This window comes from Mauremys mutica, chromosome 26 (genome assembly GCF_020497125.1).
Source record: "Mauremys mutica isolate MM-2020 ecotype Southern chromosome 26, ASM2049712v1, whole genome shotgun sequence".
In the NCBI taxonomy this organism is placed as follows: Eukaryota; Metazoa; Chordata; order Testudines; family Geoemydidae; genus Mauremys; species Mauremys mutica.
In genome coordinates this window covers 2,273,900-2,296,646 of record NC_059097.1, presented here as the reverse complement: position 1 = coordinate 2,296,646, position 22,747 = coordinate 2,273,900, and the positions used below count along the sequence as shown (strand labels likewise).

General features: G+C 51.0%; 1 non-coding gene across 1 annotated transcript; it reads left to right on the top strand.

Moving 5' to 3' along the window:
* The first annotated feature begins 2,937 nt into the window (after window positions 1–2,937).
* Window positions 2,938–3,019, top strand: TRNAS-GCU. Its single transcript has one exon. It is a non-coding gene; the product is annotated as a tRNA-Ser (tRNA).
* Window positions 3,020–22,747: the final 19,728 nt, after the last annotated feature.

The following is a 22,747-nucleotide window of genomic DNA, read 5'->3' as shown; positions in this document are numbered from 1 at the left end:
AGTAGCTCAAACCTACAAAGTGCCTGGCCAGGGGCAGGACATTAGCCCAGCAAGGGAGGGGTGTGGCAGTGACATCACAAAGGCCTTTTGCAGGACCTCAGACTATTGGTCCAAGGTGGTGGGGAGGTGGTGACCTCACAGAGAGATGATGACATCAGGCAGGCAGGACAGGGGCGAGGGGCCAGGGAAACCTCAGAGACCCCTGTGGCTTTGCTTCAGCAAGTCTCCTTCTCCAGGTCTCTCTTTGAGGACTGAGGGAGTATTCGGGTTCACGGACGTGAGCGCCACAAGGAACCTCTTTCGAGTTTTCTCCTTCCTTTTCAGTGATTTTACTAGAAAACAGCCGTCCCTGTTTAGAAGGTAAGAGCCTCCTCGAGGTTTGAAACCTGTTCAGTCTGATCCATCTGGTGACAGTTGAATTCTAGGCATGGAAAACAAGAGCTTAAGGAGGCCGAATTTTATTCCACACCTGGGATTTTGTCCCTTAGAATCACTGGGGACATTGGGGTTCGTCCTTTTTGTTTTACCTTTTCCTCCATCCCTCCCTCCTTTCTCTTTATCTCTTGCCTCTTTTGTCCTTTCTCCTGTTCCCCTCCCAACACCAGGAGGTGTGTGTGTGTGTGTGTGTGTGTGTGTGTGTGTGTGTGTGTGTGTGTGTGTGTGTGTTGCGGGGCAGTGCTCTGCAGCTCCCACTGTGGGAGGTCCACACAAAAATGTGGGGCTGAAATAGTGCTCGGGCAGTGATCCCCATCAGTGACCTGGGCCATCCTTTGGGCTCTCTGGTGAGAACCCTCAGCCTCCCGTCCTCAGTCTCTACTCTGATTGGCTGAGCAGGGGGTTATTGACAGGGAGGAGAGTCAGCTCCTTGTTGGTTTCTTTTAAGACCAAGGATATAAGTCAGAACCAGTTCTATGTTTGATGGATTTTGCTGCTTCTCTGCATTAATGGTCTCTGAGCAGTTCATGATTCTCTCTAACATTGTAGTTCTCCTCAAATACTTGCTGAATAATTCCTGTGCACTGTTGTTGGTCTGTAGCTCATCAGAGCACTTTATTCAGGTCATTCAATGTCTGAAATTCAAGATCCGATGGTTAGTTTGAAAATCAGGGCTCTTGGGTCCTATTCCCAACTCTGCCGCTGACTGGCTGTGTGACCTCAGACAAGTCAATTCTTTCTCACACGTAGCTTCTCCCTCTTTCAAGTAGGGATAATAATGATCTACTCCTACCTAGCTCAACACACTCACTCTTCCCCAAGACACACACACTGTCTCTCCCCACACACACAGTCTTCACACTGCAGTTGAAAAGCAGCTGGCAATCTAGTAGGATGCACATGGACCAACGGGAGAGAGAAACCTGCATCACTGAAAGTGCAGCCATGGAGACACTACACAGCAGCCTTCCCTAGCAGGGGCAGGGGTGCGAGAAGGGACATCATCCGAGCTCCCTGCATCCAGGTCACTTTCCTCAGCCGGGCTGCATCAGGGGAGGGCAGAGAGCTGCAGCTTCTGATGCTCCCCTCACAGCCCACCCCCGGTGGGGAAAGTGACCAGGACGCAGGGAGCACATAGTGTTGCTCCTCGCTCCCCCCAGCCTCTGTGGGGCCACGGAGGAGCACTGGGGCAGGGGAGAGCAGTGAGCACCTTTGCACGGCCACACAGTGCCCTTTGACCCCCTGGAGCCCTGGGCGGCTGCCGGGGGCCCCACCCCTAAGGCCGGCCGGGCTCCCCAGCACGAACAGCAGAGACACAGGGAGACTGGGCACCCACTGAGCAGAGGTAGCCTGGGCGGCTCGTAATGGAGGCTCGGGGGGGCTCAGCCTCCCCAAACCTTGCGTTGCCAAGGGGGCAGTGGGGCCCATGACTAGGGGCCCTGGTCAAATTAAGTCCCCCTGGAAAAATCTGCCCCACGGTGGTCCCAGGGCTGGAGGAGCTCCCACTCCCTGCTACGGCCCGGGGGCTGCAGCAGGGGCACAGAGCTTCTCTGGTCTCGGGGCCGCAGCGGGGCCGGGGTAAAGGAGTGACAGGGTGGGGCCAGTGGGGGAAGGGGTGGAACAGAGGTGACAGTGGGTGGGGCCGTGGGTGGAAGGTGTGGAAGGGGGCGGAGTCACACACAGAAGTGGGGGGGGTCATGGTTCCAGTGCTGGGGCCCCCGCACTTGTTCTCCCTTTCCCTGGGCTTTGGCATCACTAGCCCCTGCTTAGTGAGTAGGGGTCAGTGGTCCCCAAAATGTGGGGCGTGACTCCTAGGGGGACACAGAGGAAGATTGATGGGGGCACCTCAGGGCCTGGGCCAGCCCCCAGGGAGGGCAGGGAGGGAGCCCCACTCAGCCCCACTCTGTCCCAGGTCTTCCCCAACCCCACCCTCAGCCTGGGCCCCTGGCTCCCAGCCCGGCCTCGACCCCCTGACCCCCGTCCGCACCCCTCTCCCCAGCAAGCAACGGCCCCACTCCCAGCCCCGGTTCTTGACCGCGGCTTCCGAGGGGCCACAGCCATGGATACGAGGGCGCAGTGTGAAATGTTTGGGGCCCACTGGGTTAGGGTGACGTCCTCAATCACTTCTCTCCAGTCTAATGAAAGCGATTCCTCACCCACCCCACCCCCCTCCGTCAGGACGGCCTAGGTACGTTCTGCTGCCCGTCACTCGTACAGGAAGGAGAATAACATTTCATTGCACTCAATCCTAAAGTGATTTGCAACCCACCACCATCCCAAACTGGTCATTTTGGGGAAGCGGTCCCATCATGCTGCATAGCTAGGCAGAGTAGGGGTGTCTGTGCAAACACGGCCTGTTCCTGAAGTCTTCCCACAGCTCATCACTAGATGTGAGGGGGGAGCTCATTCAGCCCCTGCTTATGCTTAGTATTGGGAAACTGCTTAGTGTCCCTATCTCTGCCGGACTTTGATTTCTCCTCCTGTCGCTGTTTTAGCAGCTCAGATGAGGTGGCCGAGTGGTTAAGGTGATGGACTGCTAATCCATTGTGCTCTGCATGCATGGGTTCAACTCCCATCCTCATCGGCTGCTTTTAGTCTTAACTCTCCTTTATAGACAACCATCTCCCCCCTTGGTACAATGACAGATCAAACAATGTTGCTTCTTGCAAACAAAAACCTTCTCAGAATCTCAGCTGCCCCCCCCCTTGCTTCAAATAAAATGTCTAAATCCCGGATTTCTAGAAAAAATTCTCTAGTCCTGCATTTCTTAGCTTTTATCTCAAAAGGGAACAGCCTCATAATCTCCCCCCAAACACCCTGGGACCTCCCCAAATAATTAAAATACCCCCAACCTGAGCAAGGCCACAACAGTGAACCAGACCTAGTGGCTAGGCCAAGCTGTTCTGAAGGAGGCAACTCAACCATTTTCTCTCTGCTTCCCTTGGCAACGTCTGACAGAAAACAAAATTCCCCAAACTGAAAATTTTCTGCTGAAAAACCACTACTAGTCTGTTTGGGGACTTTGGTTTGAATGTACTATTATTATTCTCTTCTGATTTCTGAATCAGTTTTGTCATCCAGGTGTATTTCCAGCTGTTGAGTTGTGGGGGAGAGAGGCTAACTCATGATGTCTCTACCCCCCCTTTCATAGTTTCTTCCAACTGGCTAGGAAGTACCTTTGCTAGGATGTGAGTCAAGCAGTGTCCATTGTCGCTGTGCTATCTCGGAGAAGTCTGCATTGTACACGGTTCCTGGGATAGTCCTTGGCAGTGTGGATCCCTTTAATGGGCCAGCAGCGGGTCTGGCTCCTCCATTGTCACACCTGAAAGGCTAGTGGTGGGCATTTCCCAACCTCATCTCAGTCACACACACAGAGCAAAACTTCCCAGCCAATGCTACACACACAATCCAACACAATAGTAATGTTCAACAGAACAAGACTTTTGAAATGATACCTCACCAGGCAGACTTTGTACAAACCGTATCATCATTATATGAGAGCGGTGAATATGGGGCTTCCAGGGTGCTGCTTTGAGCACAGCGTGCCACCCCTGGGCTGACATTGCAATGGAGACGTACCCTTAGAGTCCATCTCTCCTGGGATAAAGATGGCAGCAGGGCTGGCCTGGGTCATCTGACTTGAGCTCATGAAGCTAAAGCTGAGAGGCTAAAAACTGTGGTGCAGATATTTCTGTTCACACTGAAGCCTGAGTTCGGAAACCCTCACCCCTCGTGGGGTCTCAGAGACTGGGCTCAAGCCCATCTGTCTGCACTGTAATTTTATAGTCTTGCAGCCCAAGCCCCATAACCCTGAGTCAGCTGACCCGGGCTTTGCGACAGGTGCCCTGGGTGTGTTAATCACAGTGTAGACATAACATTAGGCTACGTCTCCAGTGCAATGAAACACCCACAACTGGCCCGTGTCACATTAATCAGGGTCATGCGGCTTGGGCTGTAAAGTTGCAGTGTCCGTGTCTCGGCTCAGGCTCAGTCCCCTGCTCCAGGAGCCCAGAAGGTTGGGAGGGAGTTTAGCAAGTGGAAATGGTAAAACCGCAGGGGAGTATTACCCTGGACTCATGGCATTTCTCCATTGGTCTGTCTGCTCTGGGGCAGGGACAGAAACATGTCCTGCTGCTTTTGTTATTTCAAAGGGCGGGTTAGGATTTTCTTTCTCAAACACGGTGCACTAAGCAGGACTCAATCCTCAGTGTAAATAAACAAGCCACCAACACATCAGGGATTCCAGTAACGGGCAGGTTTTCTCTGGGCACTGAGTTTTTTCAAGGAGTTGGTGGCTCCTTTCTTTCCTCACCCTGGAGTAAACTCAGCTTTTTATTCCATCCTTGATAATTCATGGAATAACAGCAGCAGCCTGAAGAAAGAGGACAGTGAATATCTCACTGCCAGGGGTCAAGGTGGCCACGTCCCCTCTGTTTGACCATTGCCATTGCAGGAGAGAAGGTGTCAATGAAATCAAATGCCCTGGCTCAAACAAGCGACACAGGAAGATTTTGCTGTTCATGGATCCATGCAAAGGAAATTGTGTCTCTGTGTGAAAATAGGGAGGGAAACGAAACACCCACATGGTGGCATCTAAGGCAGAAGGGACCCCCAATAGGATTAGAACAGGATAAATTCTCAAGCAGCATGTTTCTTACTTTGCCCAGCTGTCAATTTTGATTATTATCAATGGAAATATTTTGCCATTGGGTTGTGCGTTTACACTGAAATTGACATTTACCAACAAATACGTAATTCTTCCAGTCCTGCCTAGTCTGCAGTTGGTGAGTTTAGAAGGACAGAGTCACTCTTCCCTGTCCCCATGCCAGGCCTGGGCTCTCCATGCTGCCCACTTCCCACAATGCTGGGATCCTTCCCTGACCTCCCCTCAGACCTCTGCCCCCCACCCCCACTTCTGGGACCCCCTCCCCACACTGTCCAAATGCCCTGCTTCCAGGATCCCTCCCCATTCCCTTCCTCCCCTCTGAGCAAAAGCTCTGCACTATTCCCACACTGGGAATTGAACCCAGGCTACTGAGGTGAAAACCAGGAATCCAGATCACTAGATCACATGGGAGAGAGATTGTGCTGTTTGTCTACTAAGCCAACCCCTCCTGAGAGCAGCAGTGCCACCCAGCAGGGGTTGTACACAGGGCTACATTAACCCTTCAGGTGCTGAAGTTTCCCCTCTATCCGTTCCCAGTGCCTGTGATCAGGAAACAGACATCAGGGCTCCCAGGTGCTGCACAGATCATGACTGAGATCGGGACCCCTTATTGCGCTAGGTGCTGTACAATCCCTGGCCAACACTGGGCTACCCAGGGGGTTCCCCTCAATTTCCCTGAGCCTCTGCTGTCCAACTGCTTCTGACTCCATCTGGATCACCCCCCCCCCCGCAAAAACCCACCTTTCCAAACAGTCCTTCTTTCCCTGCCCCCTAATTCTGCTTTCACACCCTGGGCCCATCTCCTCTCTTCATCCCTCCCCCACAGGTGATCAGAGATGGAGGCAACTTCAGCCACTGGAGCCAGCCCCAGCGAGCGCTGCAGCCCGCCCGGGGGGTGTTTGCAGACACAGGAAGGAGCAGCTGGGAGCCCGGAGGTGCTGGGAAGAAGGAGGCAGGACCAGGAAAAGAAAGCCCAGAGTCGGGGGCAGGGCAGCTCCTGGGGGCGGGGCTTGTGGCACAGCCCGGGGGCGGGGCAGCTCCTGGGGGCGGGGCTGTGGCACAGCCCGGGGGCAGGGCAGCTCCTGGGGGCGGGGCAGCTCCTGGGGGCGGGGCTCTGGCACAGCCCGGGGGCGGGGCAGCTCCTGGGGGCGGGGCTCTGGCACATTGTGACGCAGGAGCCCGGGCTCAGCAGCTGCTCCCTGGTGGCCACGTGCTGCCAGCAGCGCTGGAACCGCCCGGGCCGGAGCGGAGCCGCTGTTCTCAGCTGCAGCAGGAGCTGCACCCGGCCCCGCTGGGCTCCAGGTGGGGACAGAGCCTGGGGCCCGGGGCTCCCCTGGGGGCGGCTGGCGGGAGGGGAGGGGAGAGGCCAGAGCTGCAGGCGGGGAAGGGCGGGGGGGCAGGCGGGGGGTTGGTCGGTCTCTGGGCACCAGGGGAGCCCCGGGGCAGAGTGTGTGTGTGAGTGTCCCGGGCCCAGGCGTGCGCATGGGGGGAGCCCTGGCACCCCGATGCCCTGAGCCCCGGCTGGGGCGGGCTGCTCCTCCCCCCTCCCGTGGGGGCTCGGGGGGGAGGAGGCTGCGGCGGCTGCAGGCGGGTGCTCGGCCCCCCCCGGGAATGACCCGCTGCTGGCAGCTTGTGGTGCCTCCTCCGCGGAGCTTTTCCCGGGGGCGGCCTGGGCACAGCTGCGATCAGCTGTTTGCTGGGCAGGCAGGGCCGGCTTTAGGAAGTGCGGGGCCCAATTCGAACAGTTTTGATGGGGCCCCGGCAGGGATGACTTAAAAAAAACCCACCTTTTATTTCTTACATGTATTATTTACATGTATTATTTACTTTCCATGACTAGATACATAACAACAAAATTATATATTACTACATAATATTGTATATGGCTCTTTTCTTACTCCCACTTGGGTACTTTCTACCAATATCTCTTGATCTCTTGCCCATATTGATAGAAGCCACCACATTCTAAAAGAATATTAATTATACATTTTCACTTTCATATTAGGAAAATAATTTGTTTTGATAGTTATACAACTGATTTTCTTCAATAATGTTTATTTTATGCCCCCTCCTTCCCCCCAGCACCGCCCGGCCCCGTGGAAACACTGCCCCCACCAGCGCCGCTCGCCTCGCAGAAACAAACCCTCCTTCCTCAGCGCCACCCCATCAAAACAGCTGTAGGCCAAAGAGGAAGGTTTGAGGGGGAGGTGGGAGAAACGGCACCCATAGGCAAAAAGAAGTATTCCATTTTATGCATCCGAAGAAGTGGGCTGTAGCCCATGAAAGCTCATGCTGAAATAAATTTTTCAGGTGAAAGGTGCCACAATTACTCCTGTTCTTTTTGCGGATACAGACTAACACGGCTGCTACTCTGAAACCTGGCACACATAGGGTGACCAGATCACAGCAGTAAAATAGGACCCGCCCCCTCCCAGCTCGGCTCCACCATCACACCCCTCCTCACCCCTTAGTCCCCCACTGACTTGCTGCGTCCCTCCTAGTCCGTCCCCCACACACCAATCGCCTCCTTTCACTTTCTCCCTCCCCTGCCAGAAACCTCCATACCCGCCCCTAAACCCTCCGCTGGCTCACTGCTCGCCTCTTTGCCCACTTGCCACTTGCCCACCCGCTCACCCCCGACTCGCCGCTGCACCCCCCCCCAGTATATAGCCTTATTCAAAGACCCAGGGGTCACTATATTACTGCACACAGCAGTCAATCAATGCAGTTGTAGATAAATCTCTGCATTATGCATTTTTGTATAACTTTTACATGACTTTGAATTGAACCTTAGTAATATGTTATAGCAGGCCCCTAAGGTAGTATAATTAAGGTAAAAGAAAAATGTCTTTTTGCTAGAAGTAGAATAAGATCTTCTCTCCACTTGGTAATCAATTGCCCTATTGAATGAATGAGGTGTGAATGAGGAAGGCGTGGAAGGCAGCACCTCCAGACAGCTGCAACCCTTGGAGAGGGGCTGGGAGCCAGACCAAGGAGCTTTGCCCAGGGCTGAGTGGGACGGAGTTTGGGTGCTGGGTGCAGGCTCCGGACTGGGGCGCAGGAAGGGTGGAGGGGTGCAGGCTCTGGGAGGGCATGCGGAGGGCTGGGTGCAGGCTTTGGGACAGAGTTTGGGGGCTGGAGGGTGGTGTTCGGGGGAAGGGACTGCCATGTAGCTTCCTTCCTCCCCTGTTGTCCCTCACCATAGCCTCAGTGGGGGATGGAGCTGCCCCTTGCCCAGTGTTTGCAGGAGTAGTGGCTGGGGGGAAACCCAGTCAAACTCTGGTTTTACTCTTTCACTGATGGGTCACTTAAACCCCTTACAAACTCCTTCCCGCCTCTCTCACTCCCCTTTTCTACTGGGCTTGTTTGATCTTTTTGGTGGAGCCAGATGAAAACCACAAACCCCAGTGAGAGCAACAGGCTGGAAGACTAGACTGAACCCACCACCCAGCCTAGTCCATCCCAGAGCCGAGGACTGAGGGCAAATGTCCCCTCACCCCCAGGCCACCTGCTTCCACTCCTGGCCTCTCCCAGCGCTGCCAATGATTCTGTGTGGCTGCATCGGGTGGGATTTCAAGCAGACCCCTCAACCCCCCGCTAAATTCACCCCTGTTTTGGGACCACTCTGCACCAAGAGCACCTACCTTCCCTGCCCTAAAGCTGCTGGATGGCTAGAAAGCTGAGCTGGGCATTTGATTGATCTAGAATATTATCATGCCCCCCCCCAAACCTTAATATCCACAAAGCTTGGGGGGGGGGGCTATTCCACCCCAAGCTGATCTATTTCATTGTTGCAGGGCAAATGAAGGAGCCATGGTTTAATGGAAATATTCAGCCCCTACAGCGGTCTTGCAGCAGGGAAAGCAGAGTTGATGGGAAGGGAACTGGTTTGGATAGGAGCCCCCGTCCTCCTCCTTTGCAAATAATTTGGAGAGGGGAATCTGATCACTCAGTGCCTCAGTTTTGTTAGCCAAAAGGGCTCGTTTCCCCCTGGAGCTTACCTAATTACACCAAGGAGGCACGGAGACAGGAAGACGAGTACCACACCCTTTATTGATCGGTCAGCTGAGCGGGTGCTCTGATCGGCTAGTGCCAGAAGAGAGACACACCTTCCATGGCCAGATGGGCTTACCTTTATACCCCGAAACAAACAACTTAGCCTACGTTTGTCTACGTCATTTGGTTGACCTGTAGAACCTGTACATGCATCTGTTAGGGGATAATTGGATATGCAGGATACATATATCATTTTGTGGGGGCTACAAGATACATCTGTTGAGGATACATTTGTCATTCTGAAGGGGACACAAGATACATCCGTTGACCCTTTGTACTAGATACTTTGGATGCATACATGTGAACACAGCTGCATACACTTGGGGAGCCAACATATACTTGGGGAGCCAAACAAAACTGATAAGCGAAATAGCTGACTTAGGTAGATACACGGCCTTCAGTCTAATGAGTTCTGTAAGCTTTCCAACACAGTTTGGACAAGCATAACATAACTTTGGTTTACTCAGGCCTAATACGGAAAGGCTTCATTAGCACTATGATTTTTCCAACAACTCCCCCCTTTGAGAATACTCACCAAACCTTTTGGCTGAGTTTTCTCACACCTTGAGGCCAAAAAGCAATGAAGCCCTGCAGAAATATTTACAACTGCTCTTTTAAGCTTAGTCACCCCCAACCCAGGAATGAATGCATGGACAAAAGAGTGGAACCTTGTTCATTTAACAACTAAGGGATCGGGGCACTGACTATAACTCAGGTAGGTATACCCAGTGGTTTAATTTCCCAGATGTCTCGGTGAATAATTTAATCCCATATGCATCCTCCCCATGGACCCGGCAGGATTCGGTATGTGGGAGCCACACCCACCCCAACCGGTCCATATGCTTGGAAGGAGCACTGTAAATGTACACACTTCCACCCAGAAAGTGTCCAAGTATGTCTTCATGACCACAGATCAGATGGTACTCCTGATATGTCTGTAAGGGCAGTGGGTCAAGTCTGGTGCTCAAGATCACTTCAAATGGCCATCAGCTGGTCATCGAGGAAATCCTGAAATTTTAAACATACTAGATCCCACTGCAATGCCTTCCCAGCCTCAGTGATATTCAATACCATCTCTGTCAGTAACTTCTGGGTTATAGAACTAAGGGTGGAAATGACATGTAACTTACCAACTCCAGCCTATACTTAAGATAGCTGAGCTTCAAAAATAAGGCTAGTGGCCTTTTCTAGTTGGCCCAATTTCTTAGCATATTCTTGGCTTTGAAAAATAATTCAGATGACTGCAACACTATTGGCCCCAGCCCACAGGGATCTGGTCAATTCCCCTTTCTCCAGAGGAAATAACCCAGGCTCTTTGTTGTGCTAAGCTAATGGCAGCCCCTTGTGAGCAATCTGGGTATGTAAAAGTGATCTGAAAACTGGATAAAGACAATGTCATTTAAAATCCAATTAGGAAGGGCAATACATACTAAAGGATTTATCCAAAACACAGGGCGCAGCCTGTAGAATAAACCCCAAAATCCAATTAATTCCACATTCCCAAACATGGGTCCCACAAGTTTTTTTCTGCCAGTGTATAATTCCTCGGGTTTCTTCACCAGGGTCAGTTCTCAATGTCCTTTTTAGTCAGGAATTCCTGGACTTTGGCAGTGTCAGTGAAGTGAGTGTTTCTTCTAGAAAAGTTCAAAGGCACAGTTGGTCTGTCAGTGGACAAGGGAGAGGTTAGCTAGCACGTCACCTTGTCCTTTTTCCCTGCTGTCCAGAAGCACAGTTGAACTAGAAGAAAGAATAGGCTAATCATATAGGAGAGTTCTCCTGATGTGGACGGGTCTTTTTGCAGTGAGAATCATGGGTCCAAGCAATCAGTCTTTGGCACATCACAGCGGTGTTGGTAATCAGCAGGACTCAATAAGGGCCTTTCCAGTGTGGAGCCAAAGCAGTCTTCGTTGGTGGACCTGTACATTGATCCGGTCTCCAGGTTCCATGGAGTGGCAGGGCTGCTAGGGTCTTCGGGTAGTGCGTCTTTACCTGTGTAAAAAGGAAACCTAACACATTGCATTAGTGTCTTTGCAGATTGTACAGCCCCCCTTTTCTGGTTGTTAGCCAAGTGTCCTTGAACGAAGTCAGTGTATCTCTTTTTTTTTTTTTTTTTTTTTTTTTTTTTTTTTTTGGACTGAGCTTGCTAGTTAAAGTTTTTCTCATTTAACTCGTTCTTTTTCCTTTTCCCCTTTTTGGCTTCCTTTTTTTTTAACCTACAAAGGAAACTTTTACGTTTTACTTATACACCTTTTGACTTTTACTTTTTACTTATACACCTTTTGTTAACAATGAACACATACACATTGCTGTTATACAGTACATTAGTCTTATTATTTAATATATGCCACATATACCCTTCTACTAAAATAACATTATTACAGAGCTTTGGAACAACAAGCCAGGACAAGCACACCCACTTTGATGAGTTCATTTAATACAAGCTCTAGTTCAATAGCTTCCCACCATCCCCAGCCCTCTGGCTAGAAATTTGAGGTAGCCAGAAGGATGCCATGCACAATATGGGGAGTGGGTTAACTTTTCATGTCCTCGCTTCCAAAGACTGTTAGTATGCAAATTTTAACAACAATTTTCAATTAAAAGATTTGGCCAATGTAGTTTCTTTCTCTTACTTAAGAAAATATATTAGACTTTAATAGATCACATTTTTCTGATGTATCCAAACACTTTGTATTTTAAGTTGAAACAAAACAAATATCTGCATTTCAATTCAAGCCTTCTGCTTTATTTCAAACCAGACCATCCCATGAAAATATTTTTACTCTGCCAGTAAATCACGATACGTTGAATGCTGTTCAGCTGGCATTAGTTTTCTTTGATTATCTGAAAGACCAAAACAGAGGTCTACCCCTTCTGGGCAGTCAATTATTGCTTAAAATATACAAATACCCTTGTTGATTTCAGGCAAAACAAGGGAATTACCCCATATTGTCTTATATGTGTTTCATAGACAGCCCAGATTTCAGTGGCCTCTACCTTATCAGTTAGATAATTTGCATTAATACAGATGCTTTCTGGCTTGCTTTTTACTTTTAACTCCTGCTTTTAAACACTGAAAGAAAACATCACCACTTATAGTGCCTTAGAGCCTAATAAATTTTCATTTACATAGCACTGTATACATTCTTCAGCTAATTCAACAAAATTGTTCATACCCAAATGATTGCAATCTAATAATTTCTTTGCCTGAATTTATTTACAAACATTTAAAAAAAAAAAACACCAAGAACTTTTCTCTTTAGCATTTTTACAAAGTTCAACTACTATTCCCTCCAGCAACTACAGAGTTAACTTTTCACTCTCCTTCAGATCACTTGCTCTTTCCTTATATCACTTGCTTGGCTCCCAACAGCCACTTACCAATTCAAATCGCCATTCCAAATATCCTTCTGAGTATTTGAAATCCCCATGCTTATACTCACTTACTTCTTCCTTCCACGAGACCCTCAAAAGTTTCCAACCTGTTCTCCAAGCTCTCTGTCTGTTGCCTGCCTGCCTGGGCCCGATCCTTTTTTTTTTTTTTTTTGCTGAACCGTTTCTTTCATGGGCTTCTGCCCCCACCCTTCTGGTCTTTTGCCTAAAACATTTTATTCACAAGACTACCCGAGTCCTCCCGTGTGAGGCTCGCCACCTGGGCAAAATGCATGGCCCACTGGCGTTTAACTATTTAATTGCCTCTTGTAGCAAACACACTGCTGTTACGGCGTATGCTGAGCACAAATGAGTAAATTTTAACAAGTCCCTAAAGGACTGGTACTTGCTTAGCCAGGGCTTCCTTTTCTAACTGGAAGTCCTGTCTCAAGGCCTGCAACTTACCCTGGGCGCAGGTTTGAGTTGCTGCCTGGTTCATGATCTATGCTCTTAATTGCTCAATTCTAGTTATCAAATACACACATTTTTTTTTCTCCAACTACTCTATTGCCCAGTCCTGCTACGACTGGGGGTAGATCCTTTCACCTGCCACCCTTCCTGGTCAACCAGGGTGGAGAGAGGAATGCTAAACCCTTCTCCAGTTCTCAGACTTACTGCAGCTGAGAGTGGGCACACCTTTAATTATGCAATCCTCAACATATAACACCAACAGAACCAAATAAAACAAACATAAAACAACAAGGGTAAAACAAATAGATGGTGTAAATTCTACAGGGTTCCCCCATTCTCTATTGCTCACCAAACTGTGACAAATTTCTGTTACCAATTTATGCCTCATGTCAGGTGATCAGGCTGACATTGCAGGACATTGCAGGAGGATAGAGAAAATACACCATATAACCAAATTTTAAAGCTTCATTAAAATGATAAAACAACAATGGAGAGTGTTGGGAACGCTTCCACATCACTCATAAAAAATATGAATGCCCCATACTTACACATATCCAGACTGGCCACGTCTGTATATAACATTCAAAAAAGGGGAATAGGTGGACGGGAGATTATCCTGTATACAGCTTGTTCAGAATTTCCAACATGCTTCTGCTCTTGGGAAGGCTGTTCTTTTACACCCTGGAATCTCCTGCGGTGTCTCTTTCAGAGATTCTAGTCCAGGTCAGCTACCTCTGGCTTCTCCAGTGTCACCAAGCCACACCAGCACCGGCATCCGTCACAAAGTCAGACTGTTGGATCTCACCAAACAGTTAAGCTTTGCAAATGTAATCTCAGTTCTGTAACTTGTACTGCCTTTGGTTTGCTTGACCTTGAGCATAAAACAACTTTCTCTTTTTATCTCTGGGCGAAGCTGAGTTTTAAATTAACCCGTTTCTAGACAAATTGCTCACACTGTGTCAGAGGCTTTTCTTTGGTGATTAAAAGCTCCTCTGAGATATATGATCTTATCTAGATTAAAGATCCCTTTTAATGGGCATTGTTTAGATGGATCTTCACGCGTATAAAGATTCCAATTCTCTAAATACCTGCAGGTTTTAGAACCATAATGTACGTACATATAATGTGCTGGGGTACCCTTAGGGGGTGAGGTGGAATGTTTAGACTGTCCCTTACCCACACGGAAAAGAAGGGGGGGAGAGAAGATGGGTTCACACGCTCCTAGACCCGGTTACAGTTTTGGCTTCCAGCATACCAATAGAACAAGAAACAAAAGTACCCCTACCAAAAAGAAAAGCCAGCCCTGGGGCTGCTCTAAGTCCCAGTAATTGTTCAGCACGGCCCACGGACTCGTGGAGTTAATGGAATTATTCATTAGCCGTGTCTGAACCTAGGTACCTTAACCAGAAAGCTTTTACCCACACACACCTTCCTATTTGTGGGTTTCTTTACCATTAGGGGCCCAATGTCCCAACCCTCACTCTTCGGGGGCGTTAATCCTCAAACCCAGGAGGTAACGCACTTACCACGCCCGGAGTGGCCACGTCTGGCAGGTGGACTCCCCTCTTCTGGTACTGTCTTGCCTCCGTGTCAGCTGGAGTTCTCTGTGGAGGGGGCGTAGCCGTCCCGGCCGATTGCGGCGACCCGGAGCTTGAGCAAACCAATAGCTCAAGGTGGCCACTCTCCTGAGCCGTCCTCGGCCGCCGGTCAGCGCCCCCAACAGGGAGAGAAGTCCCGGCGGAGTCGCCATTTTGTTAGCCAAAAGGGCTCGTTTCCCCCTGGAGCTTACCTAATTACACCAAGGAGGCACGGAGACAGGAAGACGAGTACCACACCCTTTATTGATCGGTCAGCTGAGCGGGTGCTCTGATCGGCTAGTGCCAGAAGAGAGACACACCTTCCATGGCCAGATGGGCTTACCTTTATACCCCGAAACAAACAACTTAGCCTACGTTTGTCTACGTCATTTGGTTGACCTGTAGAACCTGTACATGCATCTGTTAGGGGATAATTGGATATGCAGGATACATATATCATTTTGTGGGGGCTACAAGATACATCTGTTGAGGATACATTTGTCATTCTGAAGGGGACACAAGATACATCCGTTGACCCTTTGTACTAGATACTTTGGATGCATACATGTGAACACAGCTGCATACACTTGGGGAGCCAACATATACTTGGGGAGCCAAACAAAACTGATAAGCGAAATAGCTGACTTAGGTAGATACACGGCCTTCAGTCTAATGAGTTCTGTAAGCTTTCCAACACAGTTTGGACAAGCATAACATAACTTTGGTTTACTCAGGCCTAATACGGAAAGGCTTCATTAGCACTATGATTTTTCCAACAGTTTCCCCTCCTGCGGGGGAAGGGGGGAAAGGGAGTTAAAAGTCTCAGCCTGCCGTGTTGCAGACCTTTTGCATTCTCCCCTCTTGATGTATTTGGTTTCCTCCTCCAAACCTGCCTCTCTCTCACCTGGAGTTCACAGCACTAAGTACCGGCTCGGGGCTTTTTTCCTGGGTTACATGATCCCAACTTTAGTTTTGAAACAGACACAGGCAGGCACAAGCTCACCCTCAAACAGCAACACCACATAAACCACAAAACCAGCCCAATATTACAAACCTACGGGGAATCGCAGGGTCAGACACTCACCGCTGGAAGCCCCAGCAGCTGCTCAGGTGAGTGAGGTCCACTGCAGAGATTCCTGTCTCCCACCGGGCCAGAAGCTCCCTCCTGGTCTCCTCCAGGTGAGTGCTGGGGGTGGGTGAGGGGGAGGGGAAGTAAGGCTGAAAAGCACATGTGCCTTCTCCCCCCTCCCGACCTGCAAGTACAGCCAGGGGCCGCCTCTGCCTCAGCCGGCCAGCGTCTCTAGTTGCCTAGCAACAGCTGCTGCTTCCGGGAGACGCAGAGCTTTGCTTCCGGGAGAGACGCTGCACCGCGGGGCCCTCTCGGGGCGGGGCCCAATTCAGGGGAATCGGGCAAATCGGCTTAAGGCCGGCCCTGCAGCTATTGAATGTCCTCCCTATGCCCCTTGTGTCCCCAGAGCACATCCCTGCTAGCAGTTCTTGGATGGCAACAGAGAGCAGTGCACTGTGGGCAACTATCCCACAGTGCAACTGGCTGCAGGGTGTTTTGGGAAGGGTTTGCAATGCCTCACGGGATGGTACAGCATCACATGATGCAGGTTTCTCTATCCCACCGTTCCACGGGCATCTTACTAGATTGCCAGCTGCTTTTCAACTGCAGTGTGCGTGGCGGGGTAGAGACTGTTTGTGTTCTGGGGAGAGACAGTGTGTGTGCTGGGGAAGAGTGAGTGTGTTGAGCTAGGTAGGAGCAGATCATTATTATCCCTACTTGAAAGAGGGAGAAGCTAAGGCTGAGAAAGGAGAATTGACTTGTCTTAGGTCACACAGCCAGTCAGTGGCAGAGTTGGGAATAGGACCCAAGAGCCCTGATTTTCAAACTAACCTTTGGATCTTGAATTTCATACACTGAATGACCTGAATAAAGTGCTCTCAGATGAGCTCCAGACCAACAACAGTAACAGTAATTATTCAGCAAGTATTTGAGGAGAACTGCAATGTTAGAGAGAATCATGAACTGCTCAGAGACCATTAATACAGAGAAGCCACAAAATTAATCAAACACAGAACTGGTTCTGACTTATTTCTTTGGTCTTAAAAGAGACCAACAAGGACCTGAGTCTCCTCCCTGTCAATAACCCCCTGCTCAGCCAATCAGGGTAGAGACTGAGGACGGGAGGCTGAGAGTTCTCACCAGAGAGCCCAAAGGATGGCCCAGGTCACTGGTGGGGATCACTGCCCGAGCACTCTTTCAGCCCCACATTTTTGGGTGGACTTCCCACAGTGGGAGCTGCAGAGCACTCCCCAGCAACACACACACACACACACACACTACTCTCCTGGTGTTGGGAGGGGAACAGGAGAAAGGACAAAAGAAGCAAGAAATGAAGAGAAAGGAGAGAGGGATGGAGGAAAAGGGGAAACAAAAAGGACAAACCCTAATGTCCCCAATGATTCTGAGGGACAAAATCCCAGGTGCGCAATAAAATTCTGCCTCCTTAAGCTCATGTTTTCCATGCCTAGAATTCAACTCTCACCAGATGGATCAGACTGAACAGGTTTCAAACCTCGAGGAGGCTCTTACCTTCTAAACAGGGACGGCTGTTTTCTAGTAAAATTACTAAAAGGGAAGGAGAAAACTCGAAAGAGGTTCCTCCTGGCGCTCACGTCCGTGAACCCGAATACTCTCTCAGTCCTCAAAGAGAGACCTGGAGAAGGAGACTTGCTGAAGCAAAGCCACAGGGGTCTCTGAGGTTTCCCTGGCCCCTCGCCCCAGTCCTGCCTGGCTGATGTCAGCATCTCTCTGTGAGGTCACCACCTCCCCACCACCTTGGACCAATAGTCTGAGGTCCTGCAAAAGGCCTTTGTGATGTCACTGCCACACCCCTCCCTTGCTGTGCCAATGTCCTGCTCCTGGCCAGGCACTTTGGAGGGTTGAGCTACTCCCTGTGGATCACCCCATTCAAGGAGCGTTCGTTCTAGGCAGCAAGCCGGCTAGACAGGGAAACATCAGACGCTGCTCCCAATGCTACACTCAGTTTTTCAGAAATGAGTCGACTTTATGGCCAGAAGAGACCATTAGAGCATCTAATCTGACCCCCTGCATATCACAGGCCTCCTGTATGACACAAGAGCTACTTTTGGGGCAAACACATTCCAGAAAGGCATCTAGTCTTCATTAAATGACATCAGGAGATGGAGAATCCATCACTTTCCTTGGTAGCTTGTTCCTGGGGTAAATCATCCTCGCTGTTGAATCTTTGTGCCTTAGTTGTAATATGAATTTGTCTCTTTTCACCTTCCAGACATTGGGTCTTGTTATGCTTTTCTCTGCTAGATTAAAGAGCCCTTTAATATCCAATCTTTTCTCTCCATTAATGCACTTCAACACTTCAGTGAAGTCACCTTTCAATCTTCTTTTGATAAGCTGGACAGGTTGAGCTCTTTCAATAGCTCCCTGGAAGGCATTTTTCTCCAGCCCTCAGAACATTTGGTGGCTCTTTGCTGCCCCAGCTCCAGTTTCACAAAATCTTTTTCAAATGAGGACACCAAAACTGGAGGCAGTATTCCAGTATCAGTCTCACTGATGCCGTGTCACCTCCTGTAACGTTATTGACATAATCTGTAACTGTATAGATCACCGTTGCGACTGCTGTTCTATATTTGCAGCCAATATTGTAGAAAGGTTGTTGTGTAAGGGGTCTATGGAGAGGTTCTGATTGGCTGATTATAATGATGCCATCTCCAGATGTGTATCATTTTTGAAGTTGACGTTATGAATATTGGCTCTGTGCTGCCCGTATTTCAAACTTGTGCTCTGCTTCCAGGGAACACCCCAGCCAGACAAATTGGTGTCAGTTCTGCCTAGCCTGCTTGATGGCCCATTAAGGACCATCAGCTACACAATCGACCCATTGAGAGAAGGCAGATACGCCTTGTGACTCAGCAAGCTATGCAAGGACCTGCCTATGGACAGAACTCTAAGGTTTTTCTATGCCATGTGCTTAGGGAGATGTATTTTCCATGCCCTGGTTCCTCACTGACCCAGAGAGAACAAAGGAACAAGAAAACAAAAACCTTCCCCCACAGATTTGAAAGTATTTTCTTCCCTTATCGGTCCTTTTGGTCATGTGCCAACCAGGTTATCTGAGCTTTTTAACCCTTTACAGGGTATTTTATGCTACCTGTAGCTATACATTTATGACACCCTGTAAATAGCAATCTGCAGAATCTGATCCTGAGAAAGGGCAGGGTGAAGGGAAGTGGCTTCAGCAGATTTACTGAGCATGCTCAGTTTATGTGAACAGGCTCAGTGCACCATAAGTAGCAAATTCCTACACACAGCAGTTTCTCACACTACACCTGAGGCAGCATTAGGCAGGGGCTCCATCGCTGTCCAGACCCCACCCAACAGCAGATCCCCAGGGGCTGCGAGACCCTCAGCTTCTGGGACCTGTGTGTGGAGTCTCTCTTCTGCCCACCCAGGGCTGCCTCACCTCGGCTGGGCACAGAAAGTGCTTCAGTGAAAGTCTGTCCCTGGAGCAGCCCCTCTGGCGCCGCAGCAGCAGCCCGGAGCTCAGCCCCGGCTCCCAGCGCACACTGGAGGCAGCAGCACCAGCAGTGTCTGGTACCTTCCAAAGCCCGGCCACCAGGAGCTGCCCCACGGCTCTTTTCCTTGTTTTTCCTGCTTCCTTCCTACCAGCCCCCCACTGCTCCAGCCCCTTCCTGGCTCCTTCAAGCCCAACGCAGGCTGCAGCTGCCACACTCACCGGGCCAGGGACTTTCTGAGGTGGGAACTAGCCCCATCTCTGCCAGAGCCCCGCCCCGAGGAGCTGCCCCGCCCCTAGGCTGTGCCAGAGCCCCACCCCCAGGAGCTGCTCCGCCCCTGCCCTGTTCTAGAGCCCCGCCCCTGCTCTGTGCCAGAGCCCCGCCCCCAGGCTGTGCCAGAGCCCCGCCCCCAGGAGCTGCCCCGCCCCCAGGCTGTGCCAGAGCTCTGCCCCCAGGAGCTGCCCCGCCCCCAGGCTGTGCCAGAGCCCCGCCCCCAGGAGCTGCCCCGCCCAGTTTGGTTTGTTTTTTTGCCGGGGTGTGTGTGTGTGTGATCCAGATGGAGTTAGAAGAAGTTGGGCTGCAGAGGCTCAGGGAGATTGAGGGGAACCCCCTGGGTGTCCCAGTGTTGGCCAGGGATTGTACAGCACCTAGCGCAATGTGGGGTCCCAGAGCCGTAACTAGCTATTTTTGCACTCAAAGCAAGAATATAAAAGTGCGTCCCCCCGCTGTGCCACCCAGCCCCCTTGAAACAACGTCCCCAGCACTGCCCGCCCCAAAGAAACAAACCCTCCTTCCCCAGCGCCGCCCCACCAAAACAGGTGTGGGCCAAAAAGGAAGGTTGGGGGGAGGGGGAAGAAATGGCACCCATAGGGTGACCAGATCACAGCAGTAAAATAGGACCTGCCCCCTCCCCGCTCGACCCCATCATCACACCCCTCTTCAACCCCTAGCCCCCCGCTGGCCTGCTGCATCTCCTCCTAGTCAGTCCCCCACCCACCACTCGCCTCCTTTCACCTCCTCCCTCCCCGGCCAGAAACCCCCATCCCTGCCCCTTGAGCCCCTGCTGGCTCACTGCTCACCTCTGTGCCCACCTGCCACTTGCCCACCCGCTCGCCTCCGACTCGCCTGCCCCCCAGTATAAAGCCTCATTCAAAGCCCCAGGGGTCACTATATCACTGCACACAGCAGTCACTCAGTGCAGTTGTAGATAAATCTCTGCATTATGCATTTTTGTATAACTTGTCTATGACTTTGTATTGAACCTTGGTAATATGTTATAGGGGGCCCCTAAGGTAGTGCAATTAAGGTAATCGAAAAATGTCTTTTTGCTAGAAGTAGAATAACATCTTCCCCCCACTTGGTAATGAGTCGCCCTGTGGAGTGAATGAGGTGGGACTGAGGAAGGCGTGGAAGGCAGCACCTCCAGCCAGCTGCAACCCTTGGAGAGGGGCTGGGAGCCCGACCAAGGCCAATCAGACTTGGCAAGTGGGCTGGCTAAAGAAGAGCCGACACACTGACGGCCTCGGGGGTTAGGAGCAAGCACCTTCCTGTGGGAACCCCCTCTGTGCAGCACTGGGACAACCCCCAGCCCAGAGAAAAGCAGCAAAAAGGACCAACAGACACTGTCCCCGATTTTGAATCTGAGAGATTTGCCCCTCTCCATCCGCCGACTCGTGGCTGACCTCCTCACACACCCCCCCGAGTATGGACCCCCCAGGGGTCACTATATTACTGCACACAGCAGTCGATCACTGCAGTACCAAACATTAAAATACTGAAAATGGTGCCCCCCTCCATCCACCGACTCACCGCTCGCCTCCTCACCCCGCCCCAAGTATCAGTGGCAGCAGGTTTGTAGAAGTTTTGGTGGTGCCCAGACCACTCAGAGCCCGCACCCCCCCCCCCGAACTCTTCCCCACACTTGCCTAAGGCTCTGCAAGGGAGTTTGGGTGGGGGGAGGAGGTCTGGGGTGCAGGCCCTGGATTGGGGCAGGGGATTGGAGTGTAGGATGGTTGAGAGGTTGCGCTCTGGGATGGAGTCAGGTGCAGGCTCTAGAATGGAGTTTGGGTGCTGGATGCAGGCTCCGGGCAGGGGCACAGGGTCAGGGTGGCTCTAGGCACCAGTAAAGTAAGCAGGTGCCTGGAGCAGAGCATTTGCAGGGGCGGCAGCCGGCAGGGATCCAGCCTGGGAGCTGAGAACCAACAGGGAGCCCTGAGAGCTGTAGTTCCTTGGTTAGCTCCCTGCCTAGAGCCAGCCCTGGAGCAGGGAAAGAACCAAATTTCCCAGCATTCCCTTGGCTGCTATCAACAGGAAAGGGAGCGGGTGGGAGTATGGTAGCTGAAACCTCATGCTGCAGCTTGCTGAGAATAGAGAGGGGGTGGCACTGTGAATGGGGAACAAGTGTGCCCAAGGAGTAGGCGGCTTCGGCCCAGAAGCAGCAAAATTCATCAAACATAGAACTGGTTCTGACTTATTTACTTGGTCTTAAAAGAGAACAACAAGGACCTGAGTCTCCTCCCTGTCAATAACTCCCTGCTCAGCCAATCAGGGTACAGACTGAGGACGGGAGGCTGAGGGTTCTCACCAGAGAGCCCAAAGGATGGGCCAGGTCATTGGTGGGGATCACTGCCTGAGCACTATTTCAGCCCCACATTTTTGGGTGGACCTCCCACAGTGAGAGCTGCAGAGCACTCCCCCGCAACACACATACCCCCACCCCCTCTCCTGGTGTTGAGAGGGGAACAGGAGAAAGGACAAAAGGTGAAACAAAAAGGACAAACCCTAATGTCCCCAGTGATTCTAAGGGACAAAATCCCAGGTGCAGAATAACATTTTGCCTCCTTAAGCTCGTGTTTTCCATGCCTAGAATTCAACTGTCACCAGATGGATCAGACTGAACAGGTTTCAAACCTCCAGGAGGCTCTTACCTTCTAAACAGGGATGGCTGTTTTCTAGTAAAATCACTGAAAGGGAAGGAGAAAACTCGAAAGAGGTTCCTCCTGGTGCTCACGTCCGTGAACCCGAATACTCTCTCAGTCCTCAGAGAGAGACCTGGAGAAGGAGACTTGCTGAAGCAAAGCCACAGGGGTCTCTGAGGTTTCCCTGGCCCCTCGCCCCTGTCCTGCCTGGCTGATGTCAGCATCTCTCTGTGAGGTCACCACCTCCCCACCACCTTGGACCAATAGTCTGAGGTCCTGCAAAAGGCCTTTGTGATGTCACTGCCACACCCCTCCCTTGCTGGCTAATGTCCTGCCCCTGGCCAGGCACTTTGGAGGTTTGAGCTGCTCCCTGTGGATCACCCCACTCCAGGAGCGTTCGTTCTAGGCAGCAAGCCGGCTAGACAGGGAAACATCAGACACTGCTCCCAATGCTACACTCAGTTTTTCAGAAATCAGTTGACTTTATGGCCAGAAGAGACCATTAGAGCATCTAATCTGACCCCCTGCATATCACAGGCCTCCTGTATGACATACGAGCTACTTTTGAGGCAAACACATTCCAGAAAGGCATCTAGTCTTCATTAAACGACATCAAGAGATGGCGAATCCACCACTTTCCTTGGTAGCTTGTTCCTGTGGTGAATCATCCTCACTGTTGAATATTTGTGCCT